Below are 19,788 nucleotides of genomic sequence, written 5' to 3'. Positions count from 1 at the left end.
CTCTATAAGGTGCCACAGGAATTCCTGTTTCTGAAGATGCAAACTGATTGGGCTACCTCTCTAATATTGCATAAGCCAGCAAAAGAGACAGCTCCTGGCTGTCACGCCAACCGTGTGACTTGGGGGGGGGTCCTCTGCCTGCTGGGATTTTGTTGCTGGCTTCTGGCCCTCACCTGCCTTCCCTCTTTTTTTTTTTAACCCTCATCCGTGGGCAGAATAAATTTTATGTGCACCGAGCCACGTGCAGATGCGCACCACCCAGCAAAACACACGCTGCCGGCTGTGGGCGCTCTGCTAATCAGCTGAGTGGCACATGAATCTCTCCTGGGCGGCCGCCCAAGCGCTCGGTTTACAGGGAACGCTGGCCCTCACGACACACAATTTGCAGTCTGGAGGCTGCTGTTTAAAGATCCTGGCAGGTGAGAAACTCCCTCTGAGAGGCAGGTGCCATGGGCACAAGGGGTAAGCTAGGAAAGCTGCCCCCTGAGGCTCTCACAGTAACTTAGTGGGGCAGGTTAAGGATAGAAGACAGCTGCAGGGCTGAGGGGGGATTTTGGTTGTTCTTTAGGGGCAAGTCTACATATACTTACAGGAAAATCAACACTCTGGAGCTCCATCTTTGGGGGTTCGATTTAGCGGCTGTAGTATGCACTCGCTAAATCAAACACTGAGGGCGCTCCTGTTGACTCTGGAACTCCTCATTTTTTCCCTTTGACGTCCTGCCACGGGACTACTGCCAAAGCTTGAATCAAGGTACATCGACTCAGCCACGCAATTAACGTAGCCAGAGCTGCATATCTTCATTCAAACAGATTCTTAGGGCAGCACTGTGCGAGGCGGGGGGCCCTATGGGGGTGTAAAAGTTCCTAAAGGGAGTGCAGAATGATCCACTGCTGGGTCTCCAGCTCATTCATCTCATTAAAAACGTTGAAACTGGTTACTGGTTTTACGTGTGCGCATTCACATTGATACACCGATCCATGAAGTTGGTGCATGCTACAGACGTATTTTCTTACACGTTCCAAAAGGTTTTTTTTTTTTCCCCACACGAACATGATGGAAATTTCCGTCGGTTTGGATTACTTTAGACAGTTGGGGCTCATTGCAGGGACGAAAGCCGGAGCCTGCTGTAATATGTTTCGCTCACCCCTGTCCTCAGGTATGTCTACACTGCAGCTCAGAGGGAGTTTTCCAGCACGAGGAGAACACTGGTGTGGACATCACGGCACGAGCAGTGGTTTGGACTGGCCAGATGTGCTCAGCACCAGGGAGCAGGATGGGCTTGAATTCGGTGACTAGTTGAGCATCCATGGCGCAGGAGCATGTGGCTGTCTGCTTGGTCCAGGAAACTTGCTCTGAAGCAGCAGCTCTCCTCCGTCCCTTTCAGGAGTCTGATTTGTCTTGCGTACCCTGGACTGAAAAACGACTTGCTTATGAACTGACAGAAACACAGAAGTGTCAGCCAGCCGTGGCTCCCGAAAAGCTGCCGACTTTCTCCTGCGTGCGTCTACTTCTAACATGAATGACCTGGAATATAAATGTGGTACTTTCATTTCGGTGCAAAGCATACACAAAAGCATAAACAAATCATGGTGTGAGATTTTTAGCTGGTGCTGACTTGGCTCCTGTGGTTTACGCAGCCTGTTGGCTAGGTCAGTGTTTCCCAATTTTATTTGGCCACAGAACCATTTTAAACTTGAATTTTGTGGAACCCCATCTCCAGGCTCTACCCCCGTTGGCCCCCAACTTCCCCCCCATCTCCAGGCTCTACCCCCGTTGGCCCCCAACTTCCCCCCCTTCTCCAGGCTCTACCCCCGTTGGCCCCCAACTTCCCCCCCCTTCTCCAGGCTCTACCCCTGTTGGCCCCCAACTTCCCCCGCTTCTCCAGGCTTTACCCACCTCGGCCCCCAAAGCCACCCCCCACCCCCAAGCTTTACCTTCCCATTCACAAACCTGCCCTCCCCAGCCTCGGGCTGAACCCTCTCAGCCCCAAACCTGCTCCACATCCTCCGGATTAACCAGCCTCAGCCCCAGACTGGCTCCCAGGACTAACCCATCTGTGGCACTAGCTGGGGAGCCAACGCTGGGCAGCCACGTGCACCCAGCGGAAGGAAGGCTGTCGTGGGGGTGCTTTGCTGGCAGGGGTGAGCTGAGCCTTCCTCACCGGAGGGATGTGACCACTCGAGTGGCGGGGCGAGTGAGGGGCTCTCTGCCTTGCTGCTGCTGAAATAATGGAACTAAATTCCATTGGTTTAATGGCCGGATCCCTCCCAGCACCCCGTCAGCTGTTCAACCAGTGCAGCTTAGTTCTACTCTTTCAGCTGGGGCAGGGCAGGGAGCCACAGAGGAGTCAGCTATTGTAAGGGAATTTTCTCGCAGAACCCTTAATTTACTTTGTGGAACCCCATTTGGGAAACACCGCTCTAGGCAAATATCGAGACGAGTTGATGGAAGCCTGCAAGACCTTTGCGTACCCCCCGAGGCACATGCACCCCCGGTGGAGAACCACTACCTTAGTCAACCAGCAGGACAGGCCTGGCCTGAAGTCCATAAGCGAGATAAGTTTGGGGCTCCCCAGTCTAATGTCCTCGCTGCCCGTGAGCTACCCATGGCCTCTCAGGTGCCTGTTACCCTCTGCTCCCCCAGGCAGGCTCTTTGGCAGAGTAGCACCTCCCTCCCTTCAGCCTACCCACCAGCAATGCTTCATCAGTCCGTCAGCCCCTGGAAGCCGGCCGGTAGCACATGGGAGCTGTAATGGGCATTTGCCTGGGTACTGTCGCCCGTCATGTCCCTCCCTTCCTCCCTCCCAGAGACGCCGTCCATGGATCAGAGCTTAATGAGTAACCTGGGCCCTGATTTCCAAGAAGCAACCGCCTCCCTCTACCCAGGGCAGCCAATGCACTTGTCTACACTATGGCGAGGGCTTGACTGGAGCAGCGGTGGATTTACCTGCATGAAGGAGCACAAGCTCCAGTGCGAGCTAACCAGGCCAGGAATTCCCCAGGGCTTTAGGGAGGCTTGTACAGCCCATGGGACTGCAGATGCACAGCTATCAGTACCCCCCGGCCAGCTAGATAAAGCTACCTTTGGCACATCTCCTGTAGCTGCCCTCGCACCCCATGACTGCATGGCGCAAGCACCCTCAGCGTAGTTAGCCCTGTTGGCAGTAACTGCAGTGCGACCAGGGGGTGGGGGACCACCCTGCTTCACCCCCTGGGACAGCGGTGCCAGCATGAGAGGGGTTCCCTGCTGTGGGGTGGATGCCAGTCTCCCCCGCGGCCCCCAGAGCACATGTAACTTGCCTCCCAACTGCAATTTTAATCCTCACTGGAAAGGGCTGCTGTGGGGGCAGCTCTGTGGGCAGCCAGCCAAGCGGTGAGCCTGCTAAAGGGGGCTTTTTGGGGCTATGCATTGGGAGCAGGGTTTCCTCTATTTTTTTCCATCCAGGTGGGGAGTAAATTTAGTTACATGCATGTGCAGATGTGTACCACCCATAGAAACACATGCTGCCCACTGTGGGCACTCTGCTAATCAGCTGGGTGGCATTTGAATTTGAATCCCTCCTGGGTGGCTGCCCAAGTGCTCACTTTACAGGGAATGCTGGTCGGGGGGGCGGGGGGTAGGACCAGTTTGCCCCTAGGCACAGCCAGACCCCAGCTGACCAAGCAGGCTGGTGCCAAGCTCCCGCAGTGAGCTAAGCTGTGGGGGTGGTGCCACTCCCAGCAGCAGATGTTTACATCTGGCTCGCATCTGCATGCCTTATGCATGCAGCATGGGGGGAAGGGTGCTCTTGCAAGTCAGTTGACCCAGGACCCATAAAGGACAGCTGGTATGTAACTTCGCCCTAGGAGGCAATACAGTTCAGTTCCAGGACTCAGGAAAGCTGGCTTCTCTCCCTGGCTCTGCCACCCTCCTGCTGGGTGACCTTCAGAAAATCACAGTGCCGCTCCATGCCTCAGTTTCCCCATCAGTTTAAATGGGGGGTTGAGTCTCACTCTCTTCAGAAAGTGCTTTGAGAGCTATGGATGAAAAGAGCTAGGAATTGTTACATGTGAAATAGAGTACAACACTCGTCAATTGTGGGGATTTTATCACCAGTCTCACGCAGTTGGCATTTTTCCTGAAGCCCCAGCTCCTGGAGGCCTGTGAGTGGGTGAGAACCTCTGTGGGTTTTTTGCAGCCCTTGTACAGTAGAGAAAAAAGCTGGAAAACACCTGCATTATTTGTTATTTGCACTATGGTCCTGCCACTCACAGAGCCGATGCCACTGCTGAACAGATCCAGAGCAAAAAGACAGCCCATGCCCCCAGGAGCTTATGACCCCTACAGGCTCTGACCCCAGAAGGCCATTAGAAGAACTCTCATGTTGCTTATGCTTTTAAAATCTCCTGATTTTTGTAGCCAATCTCATGATTTTGGGGCCTGCCTCCTCGTTCCAGAACTCGTAGCATTGCTGGTTCTTCAGCAGGCAGGGGGCATGAAGTGTTAGAAAAAGTGCAGCTCAGGGCCCAGATCCATGTCACTCAGCAGAGCCGTGCCCTTTTACACCAGGGAGAGAAGCTGCAGCAATGGTGGCCTCAGCACAGAGATAAGTTGTGTCCCCAGTGTTGGGCTGTGGGGGGTGCCCTGTCTCACCTTTGCGGTGCACTTCCCATGCCCTGGACGGGGAGATAACAGGAGTGAGGAATTACATCTGGCGGAGTCACTACTGCATGACTTCACTGGCTCGGGGCTAAAATAGCTGGGTGGGTGCTGCGCATTGGGATTCAGGTGCACTGGCAGAGCTGTGTGGGAGAGGAGCCCAAGACTGGAAGAGTGAGGAGCAAGGGTCCCTCAATTTTTTCCATCTGAGGGTAGAATAAATTTTGTTGTGTGCACTGAGGCACGTGCAGATGTGCACCACCTATAGAAACACATGCTACTGGGGGCAGCTCTGGGCATTCTGCTAACCAGCTGCACAGCACCTGAATCTCTCCTAGGCAGCTGCCCAAGCCCTCGGCTTACAGGGAACACTGGTGGGGAGGCTGTGGGTGGGGACAGAGATGCATCAGCTGGGTGAAGAGCCCAGGACTGGTATAACGGGGGTCAACCCTGTCTGAAATTAGATAGAATTCCCTCCCAAACTAATTAGAAAGAAGCAAAACTCACTGGTTTCCTGGCAGCCGGGGATGACTCACTCTGCAGCCACGGCAACAAACACACACGCCAGCTTTTATGAATAAGTAATCTGATTTCCTTCTCTCATGGTAACAGTGAGTCACTGCCTGTCAACAAACAGAAGCGGGGGGGGGGGGGAATCTGCCCCAATCCCAGCAACGATCAAAGGTCCAGCTTTCAAAAAATAACAGTTTTAGTCTGGAAAGCCACATGGGCTGGTAAGCACTGCCACAAGGCTGGCCTGGTTTGAGGAGGAGCCAAGCTGTTGTCTGCTCAAAACCCTGGTTTGCTGGAGCCAGACAAGGTCCAGTAGGTCCCACTGCCTGATGCAAGATTATTGGCTAATACCAGTGTTATGTGTCAGCTGAGCGCTTGGGCAGCTGCCTAGAAGAGATTCAGGTGCCGCTCAGCTGGTTAGCATAACGCCCACAGCCGGCAGCGTGAGCGTCTATTGGTAGTGCACATCCGCACATGCATAGAACAAAATTTATCCCACCCCTGGATGTTAAAAAATGGAGGGAACACTCTCTGGTGCTGAGGTCCGACGTCTTGTCCACGGTAGTTTTAATTGGGTTTCCGCCGCTGCCCTTGAGAGGTCTGTTAGACCTCGTGGGCCAGGGACCAGGTTCCCAGCTGCAGGAAGCAGTGGAGGGAGCCCTTGGCACGGTTTACCAGGAGGTGGAGAGGGCTGCAGAGCTGCCTTTTGCGCGCCTGCCGTCCATCCTGAGGCTGCTGTGTGCCAGGTTGGGACTTCCCCACTCCACAGCATTACAGCAGCTTTGCAAGGAGCTGGGCTGGACTGGACGGCCTGGCCCATGACCTCCAGCAGCATGGAGCAACTCCACCCGCGCTGCTGAGAGCAGAAACTGAGAGTGGGTGGCAACTCTTCCCTCCACCGTGGGGGGAGCGAGGGAATGGGCTAATCACTGACACTGAGGTCCCTATGGGAGGCAGGGTGCAGTGCCCTCAGGCCATACCCAATCTGCCCTTACACTGGTGCTGGGAGCAGGGGGGCAGGTACAGAGCCTTCACATTACCTCCAAAGCAGCTGGGCACTCCCCTGTGCTGGGAAGATTCTCAGGGGGCCATTTCTACCCATTTGGGCTGTCAGGGTGGCCTTGGGGTCACCACTCTCTAGGGAGAGTTACCTGGAGAATGGCTTACAGCCGCCCCTTGCAGGGAGTTCCAGGAGTGCAGCCCCTTGCAGGATTGGCCCTCACGCCAGCTCACATCTGCCCCAGCAGCTGTGGGATCAGCCTGCCTTGGAGGTCAGCTCTGTTTTCTCTCCCACTTGCTGGGCTGGGAACCCAGGAACCCCTGCCCCTTTGTTATCCATGCCGCAGTGACTGCACCTTGAACAAGCAGCCGCAGCTCTCCGCCAGCTCAGGGCTGATTTACTTTGGATCCGATTGCCCTCTAGCTCAAGGAAAATCTCCCACAGCGGAAAGCGGCCCCTGGTTGTGGCAGGAGGCAGGGCTCTGGGAGGTAGTACGAAGGATTCAATTCCACGCCAAGGCTGCGGAGGATTATGGCGTCTGAGATGTTTGCTTTTCACCCAGAGCTGGTGGTGATTTTTTTGTTTGTTTTAGTCCTCCCAAACTGTGGGGGAAGCGAGAGAGAAAATTCCACACCTGTTTGGCTGTTATATGTCAAAGATTTCCCAGGCCCGCTGGAGGCATGAATTAATTTAGGTTCCAAACATCTCGTGGAGGAAAGACATATTATGATCACCACGTTGTGAGTGGGGAAATTGAGGCAGAAGGCACCACTAGAAGCTAGAAGAAAAGGCTACACTCAGCTACAAGGAGAGCAGCATTCCCTGTAAGCTGAGCACTTGGGCGGCTGCCCAGGAGAGATTCAGGTGCCTCCCAGCTGATTAGCAAAGCGCCCGCAGCCGGCATGTGTGTTTCTATTGGTGGTACATGTCTACACATGCCTTGATGCACATAACAAAATTTATTCTGCATGTGGATGGAAAAAAATAGAGGGAACATTATGGAAGAGGCCCTTTCATTCCAATAATACCTTAGCTCTGTGCCCCAGTAGACCTTAGAGCATATTAGGAAGGAGATCTGTATCATTATTCTCACTATATGGCTAGGGAAACTGAGGCAGAGAAGAGGGAAGTAACTTATCCAAGGTCACCCCGGCAGGCTGGCAACACAGGACGGAACAATACTCAGGTCTCCTGCATCTCAATCCACTGCTGCATCCATCAGACAAAGCTGCCCGAGGGACGGTCTAGCAAATGCAAACAAATCCTTTACTGGTATCAGAGTCCGGGTGGCCAGGGATGCTTTGGGGAAGGTAAAGGACTGACCTTGCAGCCAAGATGGTCTGGCGATGGGCGAGGCACAGATGATCCTAGCTAAGGATCAGATAATGTTCCCATTTCTGAGCGCCTGCACCTCCAGGCTCGAGCACATTCATTCTCACAACACTCCAGGCAGTTGAGGGCGGGATGGCAGGGCTTTTGTCCCCACATTATAGGTGGGGAAACTAAGGCACAGAGCAAGTTGGGGTGAACCTCTAGACCGTGTTGACATGGGAAAGTTCACAGGACCAGGCTTTCATCAGCAAAACTTTGATTGCAAAACAAGAGAAGAGTGGGGCCCTGGCTCCTTATGGCAGTTGGACCACGGGCTCCAGAGCTGGGAGGAGACATGAGGCTTTTAATGCAGGAGTTGTGCTTAGTGGGTAATCTGAAGCAGATGAGGCCGGGTGAATCACATGCAGCACGTTCCCTGGGACATGAGGACAAGCTCCTCTCCCCACGCCCTCTCCCCTGCCTTGCTAGCCTTCTTAGGGCAGCCCTGGGAGGATCAGAACGCAGCAGCACCTACCCAACTCCACTGAGCAGGCAACCCTTTCAAATTCCTCTTTCCTCCGGCCTTTCCTAGCTCTTAAAGCAGCAGTGGGGCCAGGAGAGCAGAATGCTGGGGATGTGAAACAGTCTGTGGGGTGAGCCCAGCATGTGGCGGAGAGATGAAAGCTGGATCTTGTTGTAAAATTAAAACTCTCCCCCCACCACCCCACCCTTCCGTATATGCCTGTCAATGAGCCATTCCCAGCCAAACCCTGGTGACTCAGAAGGAAAAGGACTCATTGCCATGGTATTAATAGCCTTTTGCCATTTATAACTCGCTTTTCGTCCCAAAGAGCTGAGCACTGCTAAAAAACTGCCCCACCCTCGTCACTTTCTCATCACTGAAATGCGTCTGCCTCTGGGGCGCAACGGAGAGAACAGCAGCGCAACACAATTTGAACATTGCTGTTCCATGAGGAGGGGAACAGACTGGCTTGGCCCATGGGACCGGAAGGGGAGCTGTGAGAGAGAAAGGGGATTGGAGAGGCTTCCTTGCACAATTGCACCTTGAGGCAATATGGCCCCCTAGGCAGTGTGTTGAGGCACTGGGGGCAGTGTGGATTCAGAGGGGTGCATCCCTCACAGTCACTCCACTTGCTCTCTGCAACAGAGCGCCCCTCCCCTGCACCACTGGGGTATTGGAGCCAGCACGAAGTGGGACTGCACCCCGACAGCACTACACACCTCACTCCCTACAATACACAGCTCCCTAATGCCCTGTTGGGGATTCGGGATCACCAGTGACTCAGCAGTGCCCTCTCCTGAGTGACCCACTCACCCCACTTGTAGGTCTCAGCCAGGGTTCCCTCTAATTTTTTTCCAACCATGTGCAGAATAAATTTTGTTATGTGCACTGAGGCTTGTGACGATGTGCACCACCATAGAAACAGACGCTGCCTACTGTGAGTGCTCCACTAATCATCTGGGCAACATCGGACTCTCTCCTGGGTGGCGGCCCATGCACTCAGCTTACAGGGAACGCTGATCTGAACTGCCAATGTTTTGCCATTCCAACCAAGAATCCCATTGTCTAATCCCCAGGCTGTGTGAAGCCCAGACTCATCTCCAGCTCCAGGGTGCACAGAAAGCAAAACATGAACAAAGGAACCAGCTCCCAGGCTGGGCGGTTCTTTCTCTTTAATGTGCAGGGCCTTTCCTGCCAGTCTCCAGCATCAAAGCAGCCACGCCCTAGCCCCAGGGCTGCTCTGCTGAAGGAGCTGGAGAGCTTTCCCTTTTAGACTCCAGTTTTCTGGACAATCTACAGAGCAGAGAAATGTTCCATTAACCCTTGGTTTTCAGGGGAGCCAAAGGGTTTTAATATGTGACAGGGCTTAGCATCGGCACCACTGTGCCTGGCAGGTCAGAGCCCGGCACCTCTGGGTCTGGCAAGTTAGAGTCCTGGCAGGTCACAGCCTGGCATCTCTGGGCTGGCTGCATCAGCTACTGCTGTAGAAACATCGCAGGAGACCCGGCACCTCTTTCATTATAGTTTAAGCCCTGAAGCCAACCTGCCTCCTGGGGTCTTCACAAATAATCCCATCACAAAAACAAAGCTCCTACGAGGTGGGACCCGAGTATCCCAGGGCCGGGGGAGGCTGATTCCAGCGGACGGGATGCTGAATGGAGGGACCGATTTAATGGAAGTGCTTTTTCCTCCCGCTGGGGAGAAAGACCTGGCCTAGGAGATTTCTGCTGACTCCACTGCTGGCCCAGCCTCCCAACATCACAGGGTCCCAAGGGATCACTGCTGCCCTGGAGTCTGTGGATCGGGACCTCTTGGGAGCGTTTGTTGTTGTCTTGATCTTTTCCATTGGCGTCCATTCAGATGCATTATTCCCCCAGCCCAGGGGCTATGGTGGGCCTCGTTCCAGCAACACCCAGCGCTGGGAATCTTTGGCCTTTTCCAGCGGGTGGCGGGATCCTGGAATGAGCTGCCGGCCTCGGGTAGCTGCTGCCTGTTGGAGTGTTCGCAGAGTGGGTTGGCGCCAGAGCAGGAGTCTGGCAGCAGAGAAGGCAAAGCCTCGTACCATGGCTAACAGCTGCACCTAAAGTCCCATGCTCGGCAGAGCTCTTCTGCGCTCGGAGCTGTACATACACACAGGGCCTGTCCATTTGAACACCAAGTTTGTGGCATGCAGGCATGCATGTAAATCTACCCTGCGGGATGCACCTGCTGCATGCTAAGCATCTGTGTGGAGTTGACGGCTGTGCACAAACATTTAGGGCTCTAACTAACCCTCACACACTTTAATCTCCTCCTGCTTCTCAGTGGTGCTGATCAAAGTGCTCCATGGAACTTTTCCTGAGCAGCAGCAGGAACCACAGGGATAGTGAGCATACAGCAAGTAAATTTACATACCGGCTTGTTACAAACCATAAACAAGCTCCTGATAAGAGCCTCTCCCCACAGAGCGCTCACAAGCCAAACAGGCAGGGCCAACAAACTGAATGTTGTTAAACAATTTACCCAGATGGAGAACTGAAAAAAAATCACATAGTACATAACACCAGGGTTCCCTGTAGGCTGGCCGCTTGGGCGGCCACCCAGGAGAGATTCAGGGGCCGCCCAGCTGATTAGCAGAGCGCTCACAGACACCCACAGCCAGCAGTGTTTGTTTCTATGGGTGGTGCATGTCCACACATGCCTCAGTGCACATAACAAAATTTATTCCACACACAGATGTATTAAAAAAAATTAGAGGGAGCCCTGCATAGCACTGCCAGAAATTTAAACCACGCCTCCCAAGTCCCACTTGAGAGCTTTATGCACAATGCCACAGCTGTGCTGATGAATACTTGCTCCAATGACCACTGCATTCTCCACCTTGCTTTGGTGGACTTTAAATTCTATCCACTAACAACCTGTGACCATAAGGGGTTTGTGTGCATATACATGTACGTAAGAGCTTTAATTAGCTAATAATCTTTACTAGGGCTTAATTGCCTTGTTATGAAGGTAACTACAGCAATACATCAATTAACACTGTGAAATTAATAGATTTACCATTTGTATTTATTGAGGGAGAGTGGAAACTTTCAGCCAGTAGGAGCCTGGTGGCTGTCTCAGTGTCTGCTCAGAGATGCTTGCGCTAGCAGAAACAAGGCTGTGACAGCCAGACCTTTGCTAATTCAACAAGGAAACCAATTAAAGGCCCAGCCACCCAGGCGAAGCGCAGAAATCAAAGGGAAAGCAAACCAAGAGCCAACGTGCTGGTTGTGAGCAGCAGTCAAAGAGGCAGAGAATGCCCTAGGTGCACTGGGGAAAGATGCGACATCGCACACCTGCCAGATGGCAGGGCTGTTGCTCTTGAAGCTGAGGAGCTAGTTGGAACTCAGCCAACCTGGGTTTAACTTTCCTGCTCTGCTACAAACTCCTTATGTGACCTTGGGCAAATCACTTAGGCTTGGTCTGCACTAGGGAGTTAAGTCGATTGCAGATACGCTATTCTAGCTTTGGCAGCCCTGCCACTTCCCTGGGGTGGGCCAGCAGCTGCTGCTTCCCCAGGGTTCCCGGGGAGTCCCAGCAGATGCTGCCTCTTTCCCAGCTCCTTGGGGCTTGGTGGAGCAGGCAGGAGCTGCCCCTCCTCCCCATATCGCCCTGTCCTGTATTTGGGACAGGGAGATATGGTCACCCTAGTTATAGAAGTCATAGAATCCTAGGGCTGGAAGGGACCTCAGGAAGTCATTGAGTCCAGCCCCCTGCCCAAAGCAGGACCAACCCCATCTAAATCATCCCAGCCAGGACTTTATGAAGCCAGGACTTAAAACCTCTAGGGATGGAGATTCCACCACCTCTCTAGGCAACGCATTCCAGTGCTTCACCACCCTCCTGGGGAAATAGTTTTTCCTAATGTACAACCTACACCTCCCCTCTGCAACTTCAGACCATTGCTCCTTGTTCTGCCATCTGTCACTACTGAGAACAGTCTCTCTCCATCCTTTTTCGAGCCCCCTTCAGGAAGCTGAAGGCTGCTATTAAATCACCCCTCAGCCTTCTCTTCTGTAAACCAAACAAGCCCAGATCCCTCAGCCTCTCCACATAGGTCTTGTGCTTCAGCCCTCGAATCATTTTTGTTGCTGTCTGCTGGACTCTCCAATGTATCCACATCCCTTCTACACTGGGGGCCCCCAAACTGGATGCAATACTCCAGATGTGGCCTGGCCAGTGCTGAATAAAGGGGAATAATACCTTCTCTAGATCTGCTGGAAATGCTCCTCCTAATGCACCCCAATATGCTGCTAGCCTACTTGGTTACAAGGGCACAGTGTTGACTCACATCCAGTCTCTCATCCCCAGGTCCTTTTCTGCTGCACTGTTACTTGGCCAGTCAGTCCCCAGCCTGTAACAATGCTCGTGATTCTTCTATCCCAAGTGCAGGACTCTGCACTTCTCCTTGTTGAACCACGTCAGATTACTTTTTGCCCAGTCCTCCTGTTTATCTAGGTCACTCTGGGCCCTATCCCTACCCTGGGTGCACATAACAAAATTTATTCCACCCACGGATGGGAAAAAATTAGAGGGGCCACTGAGCAGAAGCTACAGTTAATTGCCTACAGTGCAATTAACGGTCCAGAGCTGGCCTGTGCTGGCTGTGTCGGGCTCGCACTGAGAGGCTGCTTAGAGTGCGATGCAGTTTGTGCTGCGAGGCGACAGGGTCCCAGAGGTCAGGCTGCAGCACAAGTGGGAACCTCGGCATGGCAACGAAACAGCCTCGAAGACGGAGAGCCGAGTCAGCTGGCACAGGCCAGCCCTGAGTCTTACCTGCAGTGTAGCTGTGCCATCTAAGACAGGCTCCCTAGTCAATACCAGCCAGCACAAGGCAGTCCTGCCCCTTTATGCATAGGACCCCAGCACTCACTCGGATTCCCTTTATCAGTACAGTCCCTGCCCTCTGATCTCTACCTGTAGCGTCTCACGTCTTTGTTTATAGCATGGTTTCCCAAACTGGGGGGCCTATAGAAATTCCGGGGGGGGGGTGAGGCGACCCAGCCCCCCCATCATTCTCCCCACCCGAAGAAAGAGCCGGCCTTTGCTTCCGGCTCTCAGCCCCTGCTCTTTTACGTGGGTGACCCGGCGCAGCAGCTGTAAGAACCAAGCGGCCGGCAAAGTCCCACATGGAGCTAGCTGCCTCCTGCAGAGGTGACTGAATGTGGGTTGGAGGGGGAGGAGGAGGATGATGGGGTTAGGTGGGCGGCTGGGGCTGGGGTAAGAGTGGGGGCTGGTGGTGCCTGGCTTTGCAGGAGGGGAGGGGCTCAGGTGGGTGGCTCGCAGGGCTTGCAGGACTTGGGCAGCTTGGGCTGCCAGGGGGCCGGCTGGCCCTGGCAGCATGGGGAGGCTGGGGCTGGTAGGCAGGCAGCTGGCCCCGGCAGTGTGGAGCTCAGGTGGCTGGAACATGGCTGGGGCGGGTGACCGGCAGGCAGGCTGATGGCCCCGGCAGCGCGGGACTTGGGCGATCGGCTCTGGCAGTGCAAGTCTCAGGCGGGCGGGTGGCTGGGACAGGGCTCCGGCACCCAACAGCTGGGGCTGCACCAGGCACCTGCAAGGGACCAAGAAAAACTATTTGTGCTTATTTTTAATTTTAAATAACATTTTCCTATTAAGTTTTTGTGTTTATTTTAAACTCCTAAATGAATTTTTTGTTGAAAGGGGGGTTGGATGATGGTAAAGAAGAGGTGGGGGGGCCTGAGGGTTTCTCAAAAATCAAAACAGGGGCGTGATACCAAAAACTTTGGGAACTGCTGGTTTACAGGGTCTCTCTTTTCTGCCTCTTTAGCCACAGGCTCCTTACCTCTTTTGCTATCTTTTTGCCCCCTCCAGCTATAGCAACCCTGCACTCTGATCCTCGTCCTCTTAGCTGTTTGTTTTCTGTATACTCTTCCCTACCACTTTATCCCAGCTCTCTGCAAGGTCCCTGGTCCTTTACCCAGAAGGTCTCTGCACACTGAGGTTTGCCCCATGCAACATGGTTTTCTGGCACATTTAGCAGCAGCGACCAGGCCCTCCTTTTCCCAGAGACACGGACAAGCCTCTTCTGAGTGCCCCACCCCTTCTTCCTGTCTGTGAGGAGCAACTAATCCAGAGGGTCTAATCAGCAGTGGCTGGAGCCATTGTGGTTCTGTGTCCAGCTCCTTTCCCCCCGAGAGCAGGGATTGCACACCCAGGCTTTCACATCCACCAGCACCCCCTCCGACCTGCCCTTCTGCCCCCCACATAAGACAGGAGCCATGCAGCCGACAAGTGTATGGCCCACGCTGCTCTACTTCCTCTCCCAGAAGTTCGGGCATCAGTCTCACCTCCCGCCACCCAGGGCGCTGTGCATCCTCCTTCATCCTCAGGGCTGAGACTGATTGGATAGCACTTCGCACTTCCGTAGGGATTTCCCGCTCAGGGCGTTGGCTCCCTCTCCCACCTCCGCTTGGGATGGCAGGTTGGAGGCTGAGCAGTCTTGCTACGCCACTGGCACCTTGGAGCTCCAGGGATGGGTACAGCTACACCACTGGCTCCTTGGAGCTCCAAGGACTGGGCCCCATTGCGTGTGTGTGGCCAGAATGGGGGCATGGTGCCTAGGACAGGAGGAGGGTGGCTGGGGGGTGGTCTTGCCTCCCCAAGCCGTGGGGCTCATCCACTGCCCATGGATTTAGTCAGGAGAGGCTCTGTCAGATGGATTCAGCTTCATGGGTTAAACAGGGATACGCCAAGGGGAGGTGGGGGTTGGGAGGTGTGAAATTTCCTAAGGGGGGATCAGCATGATCAGCTACAGGGTCGCAGGCTCATCATGTTGAAATATGTTCCTCTGTTTATGTATTCACATTTGTAGACCAAGTTTTTACATCCCACAGACTTTTCTTGCACGTGCCGGAAGAGTTTTTCCCCAAGAACATAACCAAGATTTCCATCAATTTGCATTAACTAGACACGTGGGGGGGAGGGCTGCTAATTGCAGGAACAAAAAGCGGGGCCCCGACATAAAACATTTGCTCACCTCGGGCTAAGCTAAGCCAGAACAAGGCACTTTTACTCCAGGGTAAAACTGTCCACACACAGGAATAGCGATCAGGCTTTAAATCCACACTCTGCCTTAATCCAGATAATTCTCAAATGCAAACCATCTCCAAGGCCTCCCAACAGAAAGGGCAGTGGGATCACAGGCCAGCATCCTTCTGCACCAGGGCAGGCTACAATAGACATGTTTGGTCCCTAGTTTGAAGGTGTTCTGCTCCACAGTCACCTGATTCCCCCCCGTTCTTCCCCACAATCCCTCCCCATTTCACTGGTTGAACTGATCAGTTCTTACAACATGCTTTCAGATTCTTCAGCAGAAGGGAAAATATTGCAAGGAATTGACTGTATGGGGGCTGGGAGGTTACAGGAGGATACGTACATGAGAGAGGCCACTGCCTTCTACTGGACAGAACTAGTCAGCCTCAGCTGTGTATCCTAGACCCTATATGCTAACAGCTAGTGGAGATTCTCCTCTCACTTGAACAGGCTTTTGGAGCAGGAGGAGCTGCAATTTAGCTCCACCAAGTTCTGAACCGCCATGGATTTATTAGAGTATAACTGAGTCAAGCTAGGGCTTTGACGGACCACTGGGTGGAAGGCGGAGCTTCCTCGCAGAGGCAGGAAGCTCCGCCTCCTTGAGGCATTCCCCGAAAAGAGTTGAGTGATGGGGGCAGGAACGCAGCCACAGCTGTTTGGTTTCTCTCCTCGCAGCTGTTCCTTTTCTCTGCGCCTCGTGCGCTCTTAGCAGTTGGCAGAAGGGAGCGGTCTGCAGGCGTTAGCTTGCTCCCAAACCAAAGCAAGCAGTGGCAAGGATGAGATTTAGGGACCCCAGGCTCCAAATCCCTTAGGCGTCCTTCAAACTCTTGGCCTAACCAGTCTGCCCAGAAAAGGAAAAACCCACCACGGCAACAACTGTGGTGGGACCTCAGCGCATAAACTGCAGGCTCTGCAGCAGCAGTGAGCTAGCAAAGATTATTTTCCAGGGGCTGGTGCAGTCTCTTGTCTGGCAATCACCACCCCAAGATCTAACACCTGCCAAACATAACGCTGTTCCTGCAGTTACAGAGGCAGAACAACTCAGAAACACCAGCAGAGAACCAAAAAGCAAACCCCACTTCTCCTGTCAACCAGCGGCCCTGTGATGCATGTTACACTCTGGTTGTTTACATATGGAATAACTTGCGTGGAGCAGGAGGAGGAGGCCTCTTGGCCCAGGGGCCCCCGAGATGGTTCACACATGAATCAGCTGCTCCTAAGCATCTTCTCCAGACCTTGGCTCTCCCTCCTGGAGCTCGCAGAGCAGAAGCAGCAACATACGCCAGCAATGATGGCGGAGTTCTGCAGGAGTCTCTGCGTATGGAGATGGGATTGGGGTTCCTCGAAGACAGAAAAAGGAGGAGTCCTCTTCCACTTGCATATGACAGAGTGGGCAAAGCAAAAGTGTCCAGGTTACAGGGTGTGATCAACTGGGGGTTGGGGGGGATTTCTACAAGGAGAGGGGGCAGCACTCAGTGCCCCAGTGTGTTGCTGGTTTAATGAGGTGAGTGAAAAGGGAGTTTGTCATTGCAGAGATCAGCACTGAACTGCAGACCAGTGTGCGCTCTGGTTTTTTTCCATCCCTTGGTGGAATAAATTTTGTTTTGTGCACCAGGGCATGTGTAGATGTGCACCACCATACAAACACATGCTGCTGGCTGTCAGCTCTCTGCTAACCAGCTGGGAGGCACCTGAATCTCTCCTGGGCAGCTGCCCAAGCGCTCAGCTTACCAGGAACACTGCTGGGGATCCCGGCCAGAGGCCTGGCGAATGGAGACCAGTGACTGGTGACCTGAGGACCAGGAGAGCCAGCTCTGCCAGCACAGCCAGTTCTGGCCAGTGGGAGCACAATGGGCTGCAGAGAGAGGACCTGGGTGAACTGACCTGCTGGTTCCAGCCAGATGGGAGCAAAGGGGAAAGGAGAGGAGAGGCAGAGAGTGGCCTGGGCACCCCAGCATACCTGGACCCAAGACAAAGGACAGGAGAGGCTGTTTGGGCTGGATAGCAGAGACTCAGCTGGGAGGAGGGGGCTTTTGGACTGGGCAGAGAGAGCAGAGAGCGCCTCCCTGGCTGCAGGGGAGACACAGATGTGCTGTGCTGAGGGAGGCCAGGCCGGCAGGCCCTGAGCGTTCCCGGGTTGTGTTCAGTTGCTCAAAAAATCCTCTTGTTTTACACTGGCTAAGAGTCTCTCCTGGCTGAGAACAGGGCTGCATCATCCCCTCTGGGAGTGCAGGCCCCAGGGCTCCAGAGTGAGTGGATGCCCAGGGGGCTGACAGCAGAGGCAGGCGAGCTGGAGGCTCAGAGAGTTGCACGCCCATGAGGCAAAAGGAGAGTGGACCCCTGAAAAGGGGTCACACTGAAGGGATCCCCCAGCAGACCGTACAGGGCCAAGTGTGGGCACAACCTGTGAGTCAGTGACACAGGCACATCTGGTCTGTTTGTGCGGCCGGAGGAGGGTCGCAGATCAGAGCTCTGCGGGGGAGAGACACCTGGCAAGCAAGCAGCTTGGAACGGCTGAGCACAATCACAGGGAATTTGTGCAACAAGCGGCCGCAGGTCTTGGAAATGGGGCGTCTGCAGAGCCACATCTGAGGCCAAAGGATCACTGCTCCTCTCTAGTTCCATGCCGTGGGGCAGCGGCAGGGATCCTATCAGCAGAGGGGCCAGGAGCAGCATGCAGGGACCCTATGCATAAAGGGGATGGATCAGAGCGCAGTCCACGCACGCACCAGGACAGGGGCTGGGATCAGAGGCCTCGGCTGTCCTGGACACACTGTTCATACCGTGTTCTCATAAAACACACATGCGCTGGTGCTGGGGAAGCACTTAACAGAAAGCCCCACTCACCCGTGGAGCGCCCTTGTCTCCTTTCCACCGGAGACTTTTTAAAGAAAACTCTGCTGACCCTTTGGCCGGGGAGCCCCAGCCCCAGCGTCACCCTCCCAAGACAGCCAGACGCCGGGGTCCTTGAACCTTCCCTGGTCCCATCCTCTGCCAACAGCTTCTCCTCTCCCCTTCCCTTCGGCACCATTATTTTTACCAGCTGTGGGATGGGGCCCCAGCTCAGACAGCCAACAGCCCAGCCGACAGCCCTAAGGGGTCATGACTAATTTATACCAGTGGCGCCAGTGCCAGGAGGGGTGTACATAGGGAGCCAATCACACCCAGTACCACCCGCCTCCCCCTCAACACCACCTTGTTTCACTTAAGCCTGTTTCCTGGTGAAGAAGCCGAACCAAGACAAATTCCCTCCTCCCTCCCTGCACCAGGAATGCCGGCGGGTGGGGGTTACGGTCCAATTTCATTGCAGTTTTTTCCTCTGTGCCTGCCAAGGTAGCAAATTTGGAGAGCTCAGGGAAATTCAAACACAATGAGCTGGCTCTGGATGTGTGCATGGGGGAGGGGGCAGAGGGAAGCAGGCACCTCCTTCCCCCACTCCCCCTTCCCAGCCCAGGATGTGCTATGCCAAATGCCAGTCTTGGAGGCTTTTCTGGGAATGAGGTTGGTTTCCTCAAGGGCTGGTTCTCATGCTACAGCTGTGCTTCACGCTGCAGGGTGTGATCACAGCACGTGCAGACAATACATGAGCTAGCTTTAAGCTGGCTACTAGCCGAGGTACTGGAGCAATGGAGCTGTGTTGGCACAGATGTTGGCCAGAGTTAGCCCCATCAGTCTGGAACCCAGAAGTCCAGGCAGGTTTGTGCAGCCCTTGCTGACTCTTGAGCAGCTGCAACATTGCAACTCCAGAACCCAAGTTAGCAAGCACAGAGTTCACAAACGTATGTCCACACAAATATATTGCTAGAGCAGCCTAGGGGCTGCTCTAACTTGCACTCTGGTTCTTGCACACTGGGAAGCAGCAAATACCCCCAGTACAGTGTGTTCTGGCCACACCCCTAATCTGCCCCCTACACTGGGTGCTGGGCCCTTCAGCCAGTTCTATCCTGAACGGAGGGAAATTGCCAGGGACCAATTGGTACCATGACAGAGTCAGGCCAGAGGGCTAGCTTACAAAGAGAGAGAGGCTGCTCTGAAAAGCAGCAAGGCCCTGGCTAGTCAGGCGTTAACACAGGCAGAGGGGGAGCAAAAGGGAAGAAGCGGCTATAAATCATTTAGGGCCTTTTAAAAAGCCTTCCCTCCAGTAGGGAAGCGGAAGAGAATGTGGAAGAGGAGGCTGGAGAAAGGCAATGAGACTAGAGAGGATGAGGAGAGAGTTACAGCGTAGTGAGGGAAAACACCAGCAAAATCAGACACAGAACGGGAGGTGTGGAGCAGTTGGGTTCCCTGCCCCTGGTAACCTCAGGGCTCAGCCAGAGGCTAGGAAGGATGGGCCACTCAGCCCAGTCACACCAAAGGGATCGTCCCTGCTGCCAAGGGACCAAAGCCTGAACCCTGGCAAGGGCAAGCGGGCCCCATGCTGTGGGCTGCAGCCCGACCAGAAGTCTGGTCCAGGAGTGGCACGGACCCATCCTCAGTTAGCCACTGTCATGGCCCTTCATGCTGTGGCCAGCAGGCTCTCTAGCGGGGATTGTCCCTCGCTAAGCAATGTTTAACGGCTTGTTTGCAGCCCCATTTTGGGACCTGAATCTTCTCCCCCAGCGTGGCTACGACCAGCCTTTGGGGAACTCAAGCTCCCCAGTTTTTATAGAGATTCTGTCCCCCCGCGACATACCCACACTCCCCTTTAGCTGCCAGAGGAAGACAGCATGTTCTGATACAGTCAGGC

The 19,788-nt window shown here is 54.2% G+C and overlaps 1 protein-coding gene and 1 long non-coding RNA gene across 2 annotated transcripts in view; both read right to left on the bottom strand.

The window, feature by feature from the left end:
• The window catches only part of LMNA (lamin A/C), a 66,197-nt gene extending 65,447 nt beyond the window's left edge, over positions 1-750 (bottom strand). The window contains exon 1 of the mRNA XM_074981262.1: positions 591-750. The gene's annotated coding sequence lies outside the window, so the exon portion shown is untranslated. The remainder of the gene's footprint in view (positions 1-590) is intronic.
• Positions 751-11,005: 10,255 nt separating this feature from the next.
• LOC142003904 (uncharacterized) overlaps positions 11,006-19,788 on the bottom strand; it is a 54,420-nt gene continuing 45,637 nt past the window's right edge. Inside the window, exon 4 of the long non-coding RNA XR_012642896.1 lies at positions 11,006-13,560. This is a non-coding gene — a long non-coding RNA (uncharacterized LOC142003904). The remainder of the gene's footprint in view (positions 13,561-19,788) is intronic.

This window comes from Carettochelys insculpta, chromosome 30, assembly GCF_033958435.1.
Source record: "Carettochelys insculpta isolate YL-2023 chromosome 30, ASM3395843v1, whole genome shotgun sequence".
NCBI classification, from domain to species: Eukaryota; Metazoa; Chordata; order Testudines; family Carettochelyidae; genus Carettochelys; species Carettochelys insculpta.
The sequence above is the reverse complement of the archived record's forward strand: the minus strand, read 5'-3'. Positions and strand labels throughout refer to the sequence as shown.